Source organism: Erinaceus europaeus, chromosome 16 (assembly GCF_950295315.1).
Source record: "Erinaceus europaeus chromosome 16, mEriEur2.1, whole genome shotgun sequence".
Taxonomy (NCBI): domain Eukaryota; kingdom Metazoa; phylum Chordata; class Mammalia; order Eulipotyphla; family Erinaceidae; genus Erinaceus; species Erinaceus europaeus.
In genome coordinates, this window is record NC_080177.1 from 17688138 (window position 1) to 17702982 (window position 14845).

Genomic DNA, 14845 nt, shown 5'->3' on the forward strand with positions numbered 1-14845 from the left:
GCTAGCTTCACCAGAGAGAGAGATGAGGAACTCGTGGCAGCGTGGTAATACAATTCTTTATTGTTGCGGACTCTCCAGAGTCCGGTTGTGAGCACAGCGGGTTTAGGCCACGTGGAGCTAGCAAAATGGCCGCCTCCTGCTGTGCACTCCAGCCCTTCTCCAGGTCTTCTCCAGGTCAGGACGTGGAAGAGAAAGAGAACGAAACCAGGAACAGCAGCGGGCTTTATAGGATAAAAACGGAAGTGGCAAGTTGGGAACGGAATTGGCTAGGAAAGGCGGTGGAGAGAGGCAAAAGGCATGCTTGGAAGGTGGAAGAGTCCTTAGCAACTGTTGCAATGGTTTTAACTGAATTGGCAATATCCTGAGGGGATAATGTGGTGGGGATCATTCAGGAAAAACAATGATTATGTAAATAGACCATAAGTCAGCAATGGAGCATGGAGCAGAGCAGGGGGGGCTGGCTTTAAGGCGAAGTCACCATTTTTATAGCTGAGTAGTTTTCCATTGTGTATATGTTTGCCACAACGTGCTCAGCCACTCATCTGTTGTCGAACATCTGGGTTGCTTCCAGTTTTTGGCTATTACAAATTGTGCTGTCACGAACATAAATGTACACAGATCTTTTTGGGTGGGTGTGTAGGGTTCCTTATCCAGCCTTCTGAGAGATCTCCAAACTGTTCTCCACAGAAGTTGGACCAATTAAAAATCCAACCAGCAGGGCAGGAGGGTTCCTTTGACCCCACAACCTCTTCAGCGTTTGTTGTTGTTACCTTTTCTGATGTATGACATTCACACAGGAGTGAAGTTGTATCTCATTGTTGTCTTTATTTGCATTTCTCTGACAAACACTTGGAGTATTTTTTCATGTGTTTCTTGGCCTTTTGGATCTCTTCTGTGGTGAATATTCTGTCCATGCCCTCTCCCCAATTTTGGATGGGGTTATTTATTTTCTTATTGTTGCATTTGGCAAGCACTTTATATATTTTGGTTATTAGCCTTTTGTCTGATGTATGGAATGTAAAAATCTCCCATTCTGTGAGAGGTCTCTTGGTTTGGGTAATGGTTTCTTTTGCTGTGAAGAAGCTTTTTGATTTGATGTAGTCCCACAGGTTTATATTTGCCTTAGTCTTCTTTGTAATTGGATTTATTTCATTGAAAATGTCTTTAAAATTTATGCGGAAAAGAGAAAATATTCTGCCAATATTTTCTTCTAAGTATCTGATAGTTTGTGGTCTAACATCCAAGTCCTTGATCCACTTGGAATTTACTTTTGTATTTTGTGAAATATACTAGTTCAGTTTCATTTTTCTGCATGTTTCAACCCATTTTTTCCAACATCATTTGTTGAAGAGACTCTGCTTTCCCCACTTAATAATCTGGGCACCTTTGTCAAAGATTAGATGTCCAGAAGTGTGGGGGCTCACTTCTGGGCTCTCAATTCTATTCCACTGGTCACTGTGTCTATTCATGTTCCAGTACCAAGCAGTTTTGATAACAATGGCCCTATAATACAATTTGAGATCTGGGAGTATGATGCCTCCAGTTCTGTTCTTTCTTCTCCAGATTGTTTTGGCAATTCTAGGTCTTTTCTGGTTCCAGATAAACATTTGTAGCATTTGTTCTATTCTCCTAAAAAAAACGTGGTTGGGATCTTGATGGAGGTAGCATTAAATTTGTAGATGGCTCTGGGTATTATATTCATTTTGATGATGTTAATTCTTCCAACCCATGAACATGGAATATCTTTCCACTTATTTGTGTCTTTTTCAATTTCCTTGAGTAGTGACTCATAATTTTCAGTAGACAAGTCTTTCACTTCTTTGGTTAGGTTTATTCCTAGATATTTTATTGTTTTTGTTGATATAGTGAAAGGAATTGATTTCTGGATTTCATCTTCTTCTAACTTAGTGTTTGCATAGAGGAATGTCACTGGCTTTTGAATATTAATTTTGTAGTCTGACACCTTACAGTATTGACTGATGATTTCCAAAAGTTTCTTGCTGGACTCCTTAGGTTTTTCTATGTATACTATCATGTCATCTGCAAATAGGGAGAGTTTGACTTCTTTTCTTCCAACCTGTATGCCTTTAATTCCTTGCTCCTGCCTGACTGCTATAGCAAGAACTTCCAACACTATGTTGAATAGACCTGAGGGGAAATGCTTCCAGTTTTTCACCACTGAGTATCATGTTGGCTGTAGGTTTGCTATACACAGACTCCACTATCTTCAGGAATTTTTCATCTATTCCCATTTTTTGTAGTGTTTTGATCATAAAGGGATGTTGTATTTTGTCAAAGGCTTTCTCTGCATCTATCCATATAACCATGTCATTTTTGGTCTTGCATTTATTGATGTGGTGGATCACATTGATTGATTTACATATATTAAACCAACCTTGCATGCCTGGGATAAACCCCACTTGGTCATGATGAACAATATTTTTAATATACTGCTGTATCCGACTGGCTAGAATTTTGTTCAATATTTTCGCATCTATGTTCATCAGATATATTGGTCTGTAGTTTTCTTTTTTGGTTGTGTCCTTGTCTGCTTTTGGTATCAAAGTGATGTTGGCCTCATAGAAGCTGGAAGGTAGTATTCCAGTATCTTCAATATTCTGGAAGTCTTTTAAAAGTAGAGGTATTAGTTCTTATTTAAAGGTTTTGTAGAATTCATTTGTAAAACCATCTGGCCCCAGACTTTTATTCTTTGGACAGTTTTTGATAACTGTTTCAATTTCATTAGCTGCAAAGAACCTGTTCATGTTATCTAGTTACTTTTCATTTAATTTTGGAAGTTGGTATGTATCTAGAAAATCATCCATTTCTTCCAGGTTCTCTAGCTTGGTGGCATAGAATTGTTCATAGAAGCCTCACATGATATCTTGAATTTCTGTGATGTCTGTTATGATATCACCTCTTTCATTTATAATCCAATTTATTTGGGTCTTCTCCTCTTTCTGTTTTGTAAGTCTGGCTAAAGGTTTGTCGATTTTGTTCACTCTTTCAAAGAACCAACATTAACTTTCATTGATCTTTTGTATGGTTTTCTTATTTTCAATGTTACTTATTTCTGCCCTAACTTTAGTTATTTCTGTTCTTCTGGTTGCTTTAGGGTTCCTTTGTTTTCTTCTTCTAGGTCTTTTTTTAAAGATTTTATTTATTTATTAATGTGAAAGATAGGAGAGGAGAGAGAGAGAGAGAGAGAACCAGACATCACTCTGGTACATGTGCTGCTGGGGATCGAACACAGGACCTCATGCTTGAGAGCCCAAAGTCTTATTACTGTGCCAAATTCTAGGTCTTTACTATGTGCAGTCAGATCATTTATTTGTGCTTTTTCTTGTTTCCTAATGTGTGCTAGTATGGCTATGAACTTCCCTCTCAGTATTGAATTACCTGTGTCCCAAATGTTTTGATAGCCTGAGTGAAGGTTCTCCCCAACACTGCCTCTCCAATAAACATTCTATTTGTGTTTAATAAACCTAAGAGCAATGCTTTGGGCCAATTCCTTACCACCTAGCCTTTCAAGTTTGTGATGTCTGAGGAGAGTTGCTGAGAAATGACACTTGGAGTGATTCAGGGATTACTTAACCCACCAACACTGTACTAACACTGGACCCAATAGAGGCTCACCCTCTAGCTGCTGGAGTCTGGCCTAGTTTCAGAGAACTTCACAGGCTTGGACTCGATACTCCTCTAAATTCAGACAGTACTAGGAAGAGAAATCCAGGTTTGGATTATGCTGCCTGTAAATGAGTGTTGAGGAGAAAGGAAGACAGGATTCTCTCAGGTCCACACCAGAAAGGCTTGGAGATGTGGTCCCTGAGCCTTCCGATACAATGACTGGCCCTTGGCTAGGTTATTGCTTTCCTGGGCTTTAGTTTTGTCTTTTGCAAAATGTACAGTCCAACTAGATGGTTTTCAAAACCCTTTTCATTATACCACCTGCTCATTTTGAGACAAACCTGAAATTACATGTCAGTCTCAGAGCCCGACAAACTGCTTTTTACCACACCGTACCTTTCCCAATATGGAGTCAGCAAGCTGGAGTGAGAGATGACACTTACCCATCACATCAAACTAGTTATGGTGTCCAGATAAAGGTTCTTATTGGTGCTTGTATTCTTTCATTTGTGTTATTTATTTTCCTGGCTGCAGATATATAGTCGACTTCACTTCTCTCACCCAGTACAAGATTTCTCTTTAAGAGGAAAAATACTTCAGATAGTGTTTGGTATCTTCACAAAGAAAGTATTTTGAAATAGAAAAGCCAAGATAAGTGTGGTCCAAGATGTATCACAGTGGATAAATCACTGAACTCTCAAATATGAGGTCCTGAGTTCAATCCCTGGAAGCACATGTACCAGAATGATGTCCGGTTCTCTCCCTCTCTTTCTCTCTCTCCTCCTATATTTCTCATTAATATTAATAAATAAATAAAATCTATTTTAAAAAGAAAAGCCAAGATAAAATAAATCATATTGCCCAGCAAAATTGTAATCTCTAATTAACAGGTATTTGTTTTGCTTTGTTTTGTTTTTTGGCATACAGTATGACAAACTGAAACTCCAAACAAGAACAGCAACAACAGGAGAAGATGATCTCTCTTCTTCCTTTTCCTGTATTGTCTTTTCTCTTCTTATAGTTCTGATAGCACTTAGAAATCTCATATTCCCTTGGATTCCTTTACACACACACACACACACACACACACACACACAGAGAGAGAGAGAGAGAGAGAGGGAGAGCAGGTCTCATAGAACAAGACTTTTTTCTTTTGTCCTTCTTTCCTTCCTTTTTAGTATTAATAGAGATAGTGCTGTCTTCCAAAAACATTTAAAAATAAACTAGAATATTATCTCTTGATAAGGAAATGTTAGAAAGAAAATAATCACTAGAAAAAAAAAGTCACCTTCATTATCCTTTCTCTTACACTGCTGTTAGCATTTTAACTTATTTCCTTCTAAACTATATTTCCCCTTTCATGAAGTTTTTTTTTTTTTTTTTTTTGTGTGTGTGTGTGTGTGTGTGTGCTGGCAATGATATAGTATATGAATTTCCACCTCTTGTTTGTTCCATGTTTAGACCTAGTTTTTAGCAACTGTGTGCTAGTCCCCCAGGGGCAAATGGCATCAGTATCTTAAGCATCACTTCATCAAGGTGGGTCTTCTAGTATTCTCTGAGCATTAGAGGATGCATTGAAGTGACTCAGGACTGCATCTTTGTGCTGTTGTTAAGTGCACTGGTAAGCAGGCGGAATAGAGATTTTGAAAAGGAGTAAAGGGTAGGAGCCAGGTGGTGGCACACCTGGTTAAATGCTCACATCACAGTGTGAAAGGACCAGGTTCAAATCCCTGGTCCCCACCTATAAGGGGAAAACTTCATGAATGGTGCAAGGCTGCTGGTGTCTCTCTGTCTCTCTCCTTCTCTCTCTCCCTTTCTCTTCTCAAGTTCTGTCTCTATCCAGTAATAAATATAATAAAATTTTAAAAAATGAGGAACAGGTGGTGGCACACCCATTAGACAGCACAGGGACTTAGATTTAAACTTCCAGTTCCCATCTGCAGGGGAGAAAACTTCTTGAGCAGCAAAGCGATACTGCTGGTGTCTCTCTCTTCCCCTCCCCTCTCAACACCTCTCAAAAGAAGAAGAAGATGCAGGAGGAGGAGAAAGTGGAAAAACGAGGAGAATAAGAATAGGAATGGGGAGTTGGGAAGTAGCGCAGCAGGTTAAGCACAAGTGGTGTAAAGCATAAGGACCCACATAAGGATCCCGGTTCGAGCCCCCGGCTCCCCATCTGCAGGGGAGTCACTTCACAAGTGATGAAGCAGGTCTTCAGGTGTCTCTCTTCCTCTCTCCCTCTCTGTCTTCCCCTCCTCTCTCCATTTCTCTCTGTCCTATCCAACAGCGATGACATCAATAACAACAACAACAATAATAACTACAATAATAAAACAATAAGGGCAGCAAAAGGGAATAAATAAATAAAGAGGAATGATGATGATAACTGATAATAAGGAGAAGAAAAAGAAGAAAGAGGAGGAGAAGTAGAAGGAGGAGAAGAGGAAACACAATGGCTTGGGTCCTGAAACATGAAGGTAGAGGAGGACCGACTGGGAGTTGTAGTATGTGAAAACGTTATGCATGTACAAACTATTGTATTTTACTGTTGACTGTAAACCATTAATCTCCAAATAAAGAAGTTTAAGAAAGAAAAAAAAAGAAGAAGAAAATGGCAATGGCTGCTGGGAGCAGTGAGTTCATTGTGCAGGCACTGAGTCACAGAGATAGCCCTGGCACCTTGGAGAGTAAGAGAAGAAAGGAGACGTAAACGAGCAGAAGTTCACAGCTCCCTCTGCAGATGGTATAAACTCCAGTTCAGGTTCCACTTGTGTTTTCTCTTCTGATCTTGTTTTTCAAAGTCTGCCTGAGAGTGAGATCATCCCATATGCATTCAATGTACTGTTATGTGGCCATGAGTGTTCTAACATTACTGACGGAGATACATGCACAAACTCAGTGAACAGACGACAAACTAGTGGTTTCTATACTCCAAGTAGCTGATTTATGTGCTTGCTATGTGAATCAGTCACAGGCAAGTTACTTTTACTTTTTTTTTTTTTAAAAGAAACTGACCCATAATAATACATTGAATGGAATTGGTGTATTGCACTAAAGTAAAAGACTCTGGGGTGGGTGAGGGGGAGAGTACAGGTCCTGGAAAAGGATGACAGAGGACCTAGTGGGGGGTGAATTGTTAAGTGGAAAACTGAGAAATGTTATGCATGTACAAACTATTGTATTTACTGTAGACTGTAAAACATTAATCCCGCAGTAATAGAATTAAGAAAAAAAAGAGAACACGTGTGGCCAATTTATGAAGACTGAGAAAGTAACTACATCTACTTTGCACAGCATTGGAAAATTCTTCCATTGACTTATTTGAAATGATGCAAGTACTTATTTAAAATAATGCTTCTCGGGGCCAGGTGGTGGTGCACCTGGTTGAGCACACATGCTACAATGCACAAAGATCTAGGTTTGAGGCCCCCAGTCCCCACCTGCAATGGGAAAGCCTTGCAGTTGGTGAAGCAGAGCTGCAAGTCTCCCTCTGTCTCTCTCCCTATTTCCCCCTTCTCCATTTCTAACCATCTCTATACAATAAATAAGTAAAGATAATAAAATTTTTAAAAAATAATGCTTCTCACAAACCAAGATAGTGGGTTAATCATGTGCTATAACCCTGGTGCCTTCCACCTGCAGGTGTAGGAGGGCTTATGGGTACACAGAGTTCCCTTCAGGTCAGTATGTGTGAGTACAGAGAGCAGCCACTGCCCCAGGGCCAGGCTGACTTTTGCTTTCTCATGGCTGGTGCTATGTTCTGATCTACCTTACTTCTGTCAGGAGGAGTTGGCAGAGCTGAGTAGCACCTTCACTACAATTACCCAGTTCTAGGACATTTCCCTAACCCAATCTGGTACTTGACCTGTATCACAGTGAATACTGACTTCTGCCTCCATCTCAGGCAACTATTAACCTACTTTCTGTCTCATGAAAATTGTCTTGCTTGGGTTTTTTCATGGAAGTAGAATCCTGTGCTATTGTATATTATGGCTTTATATCTGATCTATGTTCACTGAACACAGTGTTTTTAAGGCACAGTCATTAAATAAATCAGTCTAACTTTTGCCTCCATTTTGTTCATGATTAGACCTAGGTTTACAAAACCATAAGATTTCAGGAGTATAATTTCACAACTATTTGTGGTTAGTGTAAGTCAAATCATCTTCCACCTAATTTTTATTCCTTCTACCAAAGTTTTCACAAAATCCAAGAGACAGTTTGGTTACTTTTTTTTTTTTTTTTTTGCAAATGCATTTGTTTTCATCATCTATATTCCACAGGTGAGTGAAAGCTTTTTTTTTAAATATGATTTATATTTTCCTTTATTTTAAGATTTTATTTATTTATTAATGAGAAAGATAAAAGGAGAAGAGAGAGAGAGAAAGAATCAGACATCATTCTGGTAATATGTGTTGCCAGCGATTGAACTTGGGACCTCACGCTTGAGAGTCCAATGCTTTATCCACTGCACCACCTCCCGGATCACAATGATTTATTTAGTTTAATAGTAAGGAAGAAGGAGAGAACCAGCATCACTCTGGCAAATGTAATGAGAGGGATCAAATTCAGAACCGCATGCTTGAGAGTCCCATCTCCCAGGTTGTACACATCTTAACACACACACACACACACACACACACACACACACACACGGCTAGGCAATGGTACATAGGGTAGAGTATGCATGATACAATCACAAGGACCCAGGTTCAAGTCCCTGACCCACACCTGCATGAGGGAAACAACAGGAGTAGTGCTGCAGTGCTGTAGTGTCTCTCTTTTTCTCTCCATTTCTATCTCCTCCATCTCTTTCAACTTCTTTCTGTCTCTATCAAAAAATTCAGAAAGTTAAAGAAAAAAGACATTTGTTATTGAAAACAACAACGTAAAGCTCTTTGAGTAGCCTGGGAAGTGGCTTAGTGGTAGAGCATCAGACTTGCATGTGCAAAGTCCCGAGTTCTAGCAAAGGCACTGCTTACAGCATTGATGCTTTGGCCTCTCTTGTCCCCCACCCCATAAATACGGCATTTTCAAAAAGCATGAGGTTTAGCCATGTAGCTTTATCAGTTGGTCTCCTTTTTTATTTCTTTACTGGGGGATTAATGGTTTGCAGTCGACAATAAAAATACAGTAGTTTGTACATGTGTAACTTTTCTCAGTTTCCCATATAAGAGTACAACCCTCACTAGGTCATCCTCTGCCAACATGTTCAAGGATCTGAACTCCATCCCTCCCCCTACCCCAGAGTCTTTTTTTTTTTTAATTTTTTTCAAAGCATTTATTTATTTATTTCCTTTTGTTGCCCTTGTTGTTTTTATTGTTGTAGTTATTATTGTTATTGATGTCATTGTTGTTAGATAGGACAGAGAGAAATGGAGAGAGGAGGGGAAGACAGAGAGAGGGAGAGAAAGATAGACACCTGCAGACCTGCGTCACCACCTGTGAAGCGACTCCCCTGCAGGTGGGGAGCCGGGGGGGGGGGGGGTCCGAACTGGGTCCTTGCACTTTGCACCGTGTGCACTTAACCTGCTGCGCTACCGCCCTACTCCCCACCTCAGAGTCTTTTACTTTGGTGTAACACCAAGTCCAGTCCAAGTTCTGCTTTGTGTTTTCCCTTCTATTCTTACTTTTCAATCTCTGTCTGTGAGTGACATCATCCCACATTTATCCTTCTCTCTCTGATTTATTTCACTTAACATGATTCCTTTAAACTCTGTCCAAGATGAGGTGAAGAAGCTGAATTCACCATTTTTAGTAACTGAGTAGTATTCCATTGTGTATATACACCACAACTTGCTCAGCCACTCATCTGTTGTTGGACACCTGGATTGCTTCTAGATTTTGGCTATTATAAATTGTGCTGCTATGAACATGGGTATACATAAATCTTCTTGGACGGGTATGTTTGTTTCATTAGGCTATATCCCCAGGAGAGGAATTTCTGAGGCATGGGAAAAGCTGACTTCTAGCCTTCTAAGAGTTCTCCAGACTGCTCTCCACAGATTCCTCTCCTGGGGATATAGCCTAATGAAACAAACATACCCGTCCAAAAAGATTTATGTTGGGATCAATTTACATTCCCACCAACAGTGCAGGAGGGGTCAGTTCATCTCCTCTTATTACTCATTGTTCCAGTATGTGACTGTACCATGCTTTGTCCATGTCTTTATCAACTGGTGGACATTTCAGTTGTTCCCAATTGTAGGCTGTTATACTACTACTACTACTACTAGCGTTTGCCCTTCTTCCGTAGCCAGTCAACAGCGTCAGGTTGAGCCTGATGTAGTTTCGAGATCTCCTTTGAATCTGGAGAGGTGGCAGTCGTTGACTATGTGGGTCATAGTCTGTCTGTAGCTGCAGGGGCAGTTCGGGTCGTCTCTGGCTCCCCAGCGATGGAACATAGCGGCGCACCGGCCATGGCCTGTTCGATAGCGATTGAGGAGGGCCCAATCATAACGTGCTAGGTCAAAGCCGGGTTGACGCTTGCAGGAGTCTGTGATGAGGTGTTTGTTCTTTACCTCAGCTGACTGCCAACTCTGTTTCCAAGAGACTGGAACAGAGAAGTTCAGTGTAGGCATAGATGACCAGATTGGGTGACGAGACGTCAAGTGTTGGACAGGGTGGGCGAAGATATCCGCGTATATTGGCAGGTCCGGTCGAGCGTAGATGTGGGAAATGAACTTAGATGATGCCGCATCCCGACGAATATCTGGCAGGGAGATGTTGCTAAGAACTGGCAGCCATGGAACCGGGGTGGAACGGATGGTTCCAGAAATTATCCTCATGGAGGAATATAATTTGGAATCGACCAAGTGGACATGGGGGCTACGGAACCATACTGGGCACAGTATTCTGCAGTGGAATAGCATAATGCCAGAGATGATGATCGTAGTGTGGAAGCGCTCGTGCCCCATGAGGAGCTGGCCAGTCTTGCAATGATGTTATTCCTCGTGCCCACCTTTGCTGCAGTTTTTATGAGATGTTCATGAAATGACAGGGTGCGATCGAGAGTAACGCCAAGATAGACTGGCTGGGCTTCATGCCGGATTCTCGTATCGCCAAGCTGCACATTAAGCTCACATGAGGCCGAGGCATGGTGTAGATGGAAAACAGATGATACCGTTTTTGCAGTGCTAGGGATTAGTCGCCATTTTTTACAGTAATCAGATATCAGAGACATGTCTTTCGTGAGTGTTTCCTTGAGGATGTCAAACTTGGATGCCTGAGTTGCACAGCAGATGTCATCGGCGTAGATGAACTTCCTTGAAGAAGGGCATTGATGTAAATATTAAATAGTGTAGGAGCCAGAACAGAGCCCTGGGGGAGGCCACTTGAGACAAGTCTCTATCTGCTAGACTTGTCACCCAGATGCACCCGGGATCTTCTGTTTTGGAGAAGAAATGATATAGTGTTGGCCACCCATGGAGGCAGGCATCTTGAGATCTTGACTAGGAGACCATGGTGCCAGACCGTGTCATAGGCTGCTGTGAGGTCAACAAAGATAGCACCCGTCTTTAAATTCTTCTGGAATCCATTTTCAATGTAAGTTGAGAGGGCCAGGGCTTGTTCACAGGTAGATCTTCCTGGGCGGAAACCAGCTTGGGCAGGTGATAGGAATTTCTCTGTAAGAGGAGAAATATGTGACAGAAGCAGCCTCTCAAGGAGTTTGTAACACACGAGAGGAGAGAAATTGGTCTATAGCTGGTGGCCAGTGTTGGGTCTTTCTTTGGTTTCAAAACTGCTATTATCTTCGCAGGACGCCAAATTTTGGGCATAGATTCGGATTCCAAGATGTGGGACAGGAATGTAGTGAGCCACTTCTTTGCCGCGGGGCCCAAGTTAAGAATGAGTTCTGGGGTGATGTTATCATAGCCAGCAGCCGTTCCCGGTTAACCCTCTTCAAAGCATCTTCCAGTTCAGACAGTGTAAAGGGAGAGAGTTTTGGAGATGGACAAGTTAAACGGAAGTGGGATGACCACTCATGGGAAATTTCTCTTTTCCAGACTGGGTCGATCTTAGCACGTCCAACTTGAGTTAGGTGACTGGCCACTGAGTTTGGAGATACGGGAGGATGGGAGACTGGAAAGGGTTGGCTACCGGCATCCAGACTATGAAGAAGCTTCCAGGCCTTCCTACTTGAGTGGGTGAAGTTCAGACTTTCCGTGAGTTGTTGCCAACGGGCTTGGCGTGCTGCATCCAGGGAGGCAATGAGATGGTCAGCCACATCTGGGTCGCCCGACTCATCATACTGCTTTAGTAGTTGCTCGCATTCAGCATCAAGACAAGGCGTATAGTTAGCACGTCTCCCACGAGGAATAGCTTGGGAAGCTGCTTTGAAGATGGCTTGGCGGAAGCGCCTGTAGGAATCTTCAGAGGGGATAGAGTTCATTGGAATTGCAGGAATAGATTTGTTGGTAAGATCACTGAACAGACGCCAGTTTGCTTTCCGAAAGTTCCATCTTAGTTTCTCCGAGCACAGAATCAGTGGGAGCTGGAGACCAATGTGGATGATAGCTGGGCGGTGATGACTGTGCGGGAAGATCTTGAGAACTTGTCTCATAGTGGGAAAGGCTTGGTCGTTGACTGTGCTAATCCAGCACAGGTCGGGTGACGAGTCTTTATTCCATCTAGCACTGTGAAAAGAGCCTGGCTGTTTGGGATCGTATAATAGGGAGAGGTCATTCGCTGAAGCCCAGTCGGCTAAGATAGAGCCATCAGCACGAGTGGAGGAATATCCCCAGTCTTGGTGATGACTATTAAAGTCTCCAACGTAAATGGCTAGGTGATTCGGGCTAGGCAGGACCTCATTATCCCATGAGGCACTGGGAGGCTTATATACATTGATGAGCTAAATAATTCCAATAGTAATGGAGTCGTAGAAGGTCGAAGAGTCTGTATGGTAAACGTCAGCAAGATATGATTTAGCGTAGATGGCTCGGCTGTGTTTAGGATGGAGATATAGCATATTAAATCAAATCCACTGATGGTGAATCGAGCAGCTTCATCAACTGCTATATGTGTTTCTTGTAGGCAAATAACATCTGCCTGATGCTGTATTGCCAATTGACCAATAAGAACGTGTTTGGCAAAGGACAGCCCCTCAACATTAAGTTGGAGGACTCAAAGAGCAGGACCAACAGCTTGAAAGCTGTCAGGAGCTGCTTGTTGCTTGCTGGCTTTGAAAGTGACTGGGATCCATGTGGATTCAGTCGGCTAGGAAGGATCGTCAGTTTCCCCAATGAATGGGTACTCACGGGATGCACCACGGGAAGGTCCATCCAATGCAATGTAGGCTGTTATGAATAATATTGTCATGAGCATTTATGTGCAAGTTCTGCTGTGGGCACATGATTTTATGTCTCTTGGGAAGATATCTAGAATTGAAGTGCTGGACTACATAATTGCTACTTAACCTCTTCAGCAAGCACCCAACTGTGTCCTGCAATGGCTACATTCACTTTTATAAACTCAACCCGTGGATTTCAAGTCCCCATCTTAGCATTTAAATGTGCACTGGGATCAGCATCTTCCATTCCCTTCTTAACAGGGCAAGTCGGTGATTGAAGGGGTAGTATTACAAAAGCTCTAGCCATAATGTATTTTGTTTCTGAAATGACTGAAGATTCTTCTGAAGCTTCCATGTTTCCTTATGCTCCCAATAAACAATCAACTCTCTACTGGGTTTCTCTGAGCTGTGGAAATTTCTGTCACACATAACTCAAGTATTCAAGAAGGAAGTATACCTTTTACCCAGTCTCCTGGTGCTTGGGAAATTTTTTAGAGTTCTCCAATATGCAACCTCACCTTTAAAGACTCTGACTTTATGTAGATAGGATCTAATCGTCAAGAATCTAATAAATGTTGACTGCATGCCCGGTACTCTGCTAGGTGATATGGATTATGAAAAAGGAAGAGGGAGAGAGAGAAATCCTATGTTGTCTCTGTCCTTAAGAATCTTAGGGTCAGGGTGGGGCAGTGGGTTAAGTGCACGTGGCGCAAAGCTCAAGGACCGGCATAAGGATCCCAGTTCCAGCCCCCAGCATCCCACCTGCAGGGGAGTTGCTTCACAGGCGGTGAAGCAGGTCTGCAGGTATCTATCTTTCTCTCCCCCTCTCTGTCTTCCCTTCCTCTCTCCATTTCTCTCTGCCCTATCCAACAATGACAACATCAACAACAACAACAATAGCTACAACAACAATAAAACAACAAGAGCAACAAAAGGGGAAAAAAGCAAATTAAAAAATAATAAAAATAGGGGTTTGGGAGGTAGCACAGCAGGTTAAGCGCAGGTGGCGCAAAGCACAAGGACCGGCATAAGGATCCCAGTTTGAGCCCCCGGCTCCCCAACTGCAGGGGAGTCACTTCACAGGCGGTGAAGCAGGTCTGCAGGTATCTATCTTTCACTCCCCCTCTCTGTCTTCCCCTCCTCTCTCCATTTCTCTCTGTCCTATCCAACAACAACAACATCAACAACAAGGGCAATAAAAGGGGATAAATAAATAAATTTTTAGTGGGTGGGGAGAATACAGGTCCATGAAGGATGATAAATGACATAGTGGGGGTTGTATTGTTAAATGGGAAACTGGGGAATGTTATGCATGTACAAACTATTGTGTTTACTGTCGAATATAAAACATTAATTCCCTAATAAAGAAATAAAAAAAGAAAAAAAAAGAAAAATTCATGTTAAGTGAAATAAGTCAGAAACAGAAGGATGAATATGGGATGATCTCATTAAAAAATAATAATAAAATAAATAAATAAATAAAAATCAATAAATTTTAAATATATATATATATATATATATATATATATATTTAAAAAAGAGAAACTTAGGACCAGAAAGAGAAAAGTAAATATATGTTAAGCAGAGAATAACTGAGGAAAAAATAGCGTGGGAGTAACATTGGTGTGACTGAGAGAGTGAACTAGAAAAACCAGACAGGAAAATAAAGGTATAAATTCTGAGAATGATTTAACTTTGTTATTGTTGAGCATTTACTATGTCCCAGGTAGTATTTTAGTCACGACAGATATAGCAATGAGCAAAGCAGACAAACTCCCCACACTCAAAAGTCTTACATTCTAGGGGTCGGGTGGTGGTGCACCTGGTTGAGTGCACATGTAACAATTCGCAAGAACTTGGGTTCAAGGCTCCAGTCCCCACCTGTAGGGGGAAAGTTTTTGAAAGTCGTGAAGCAGTGCTGCAGGTGTCTCT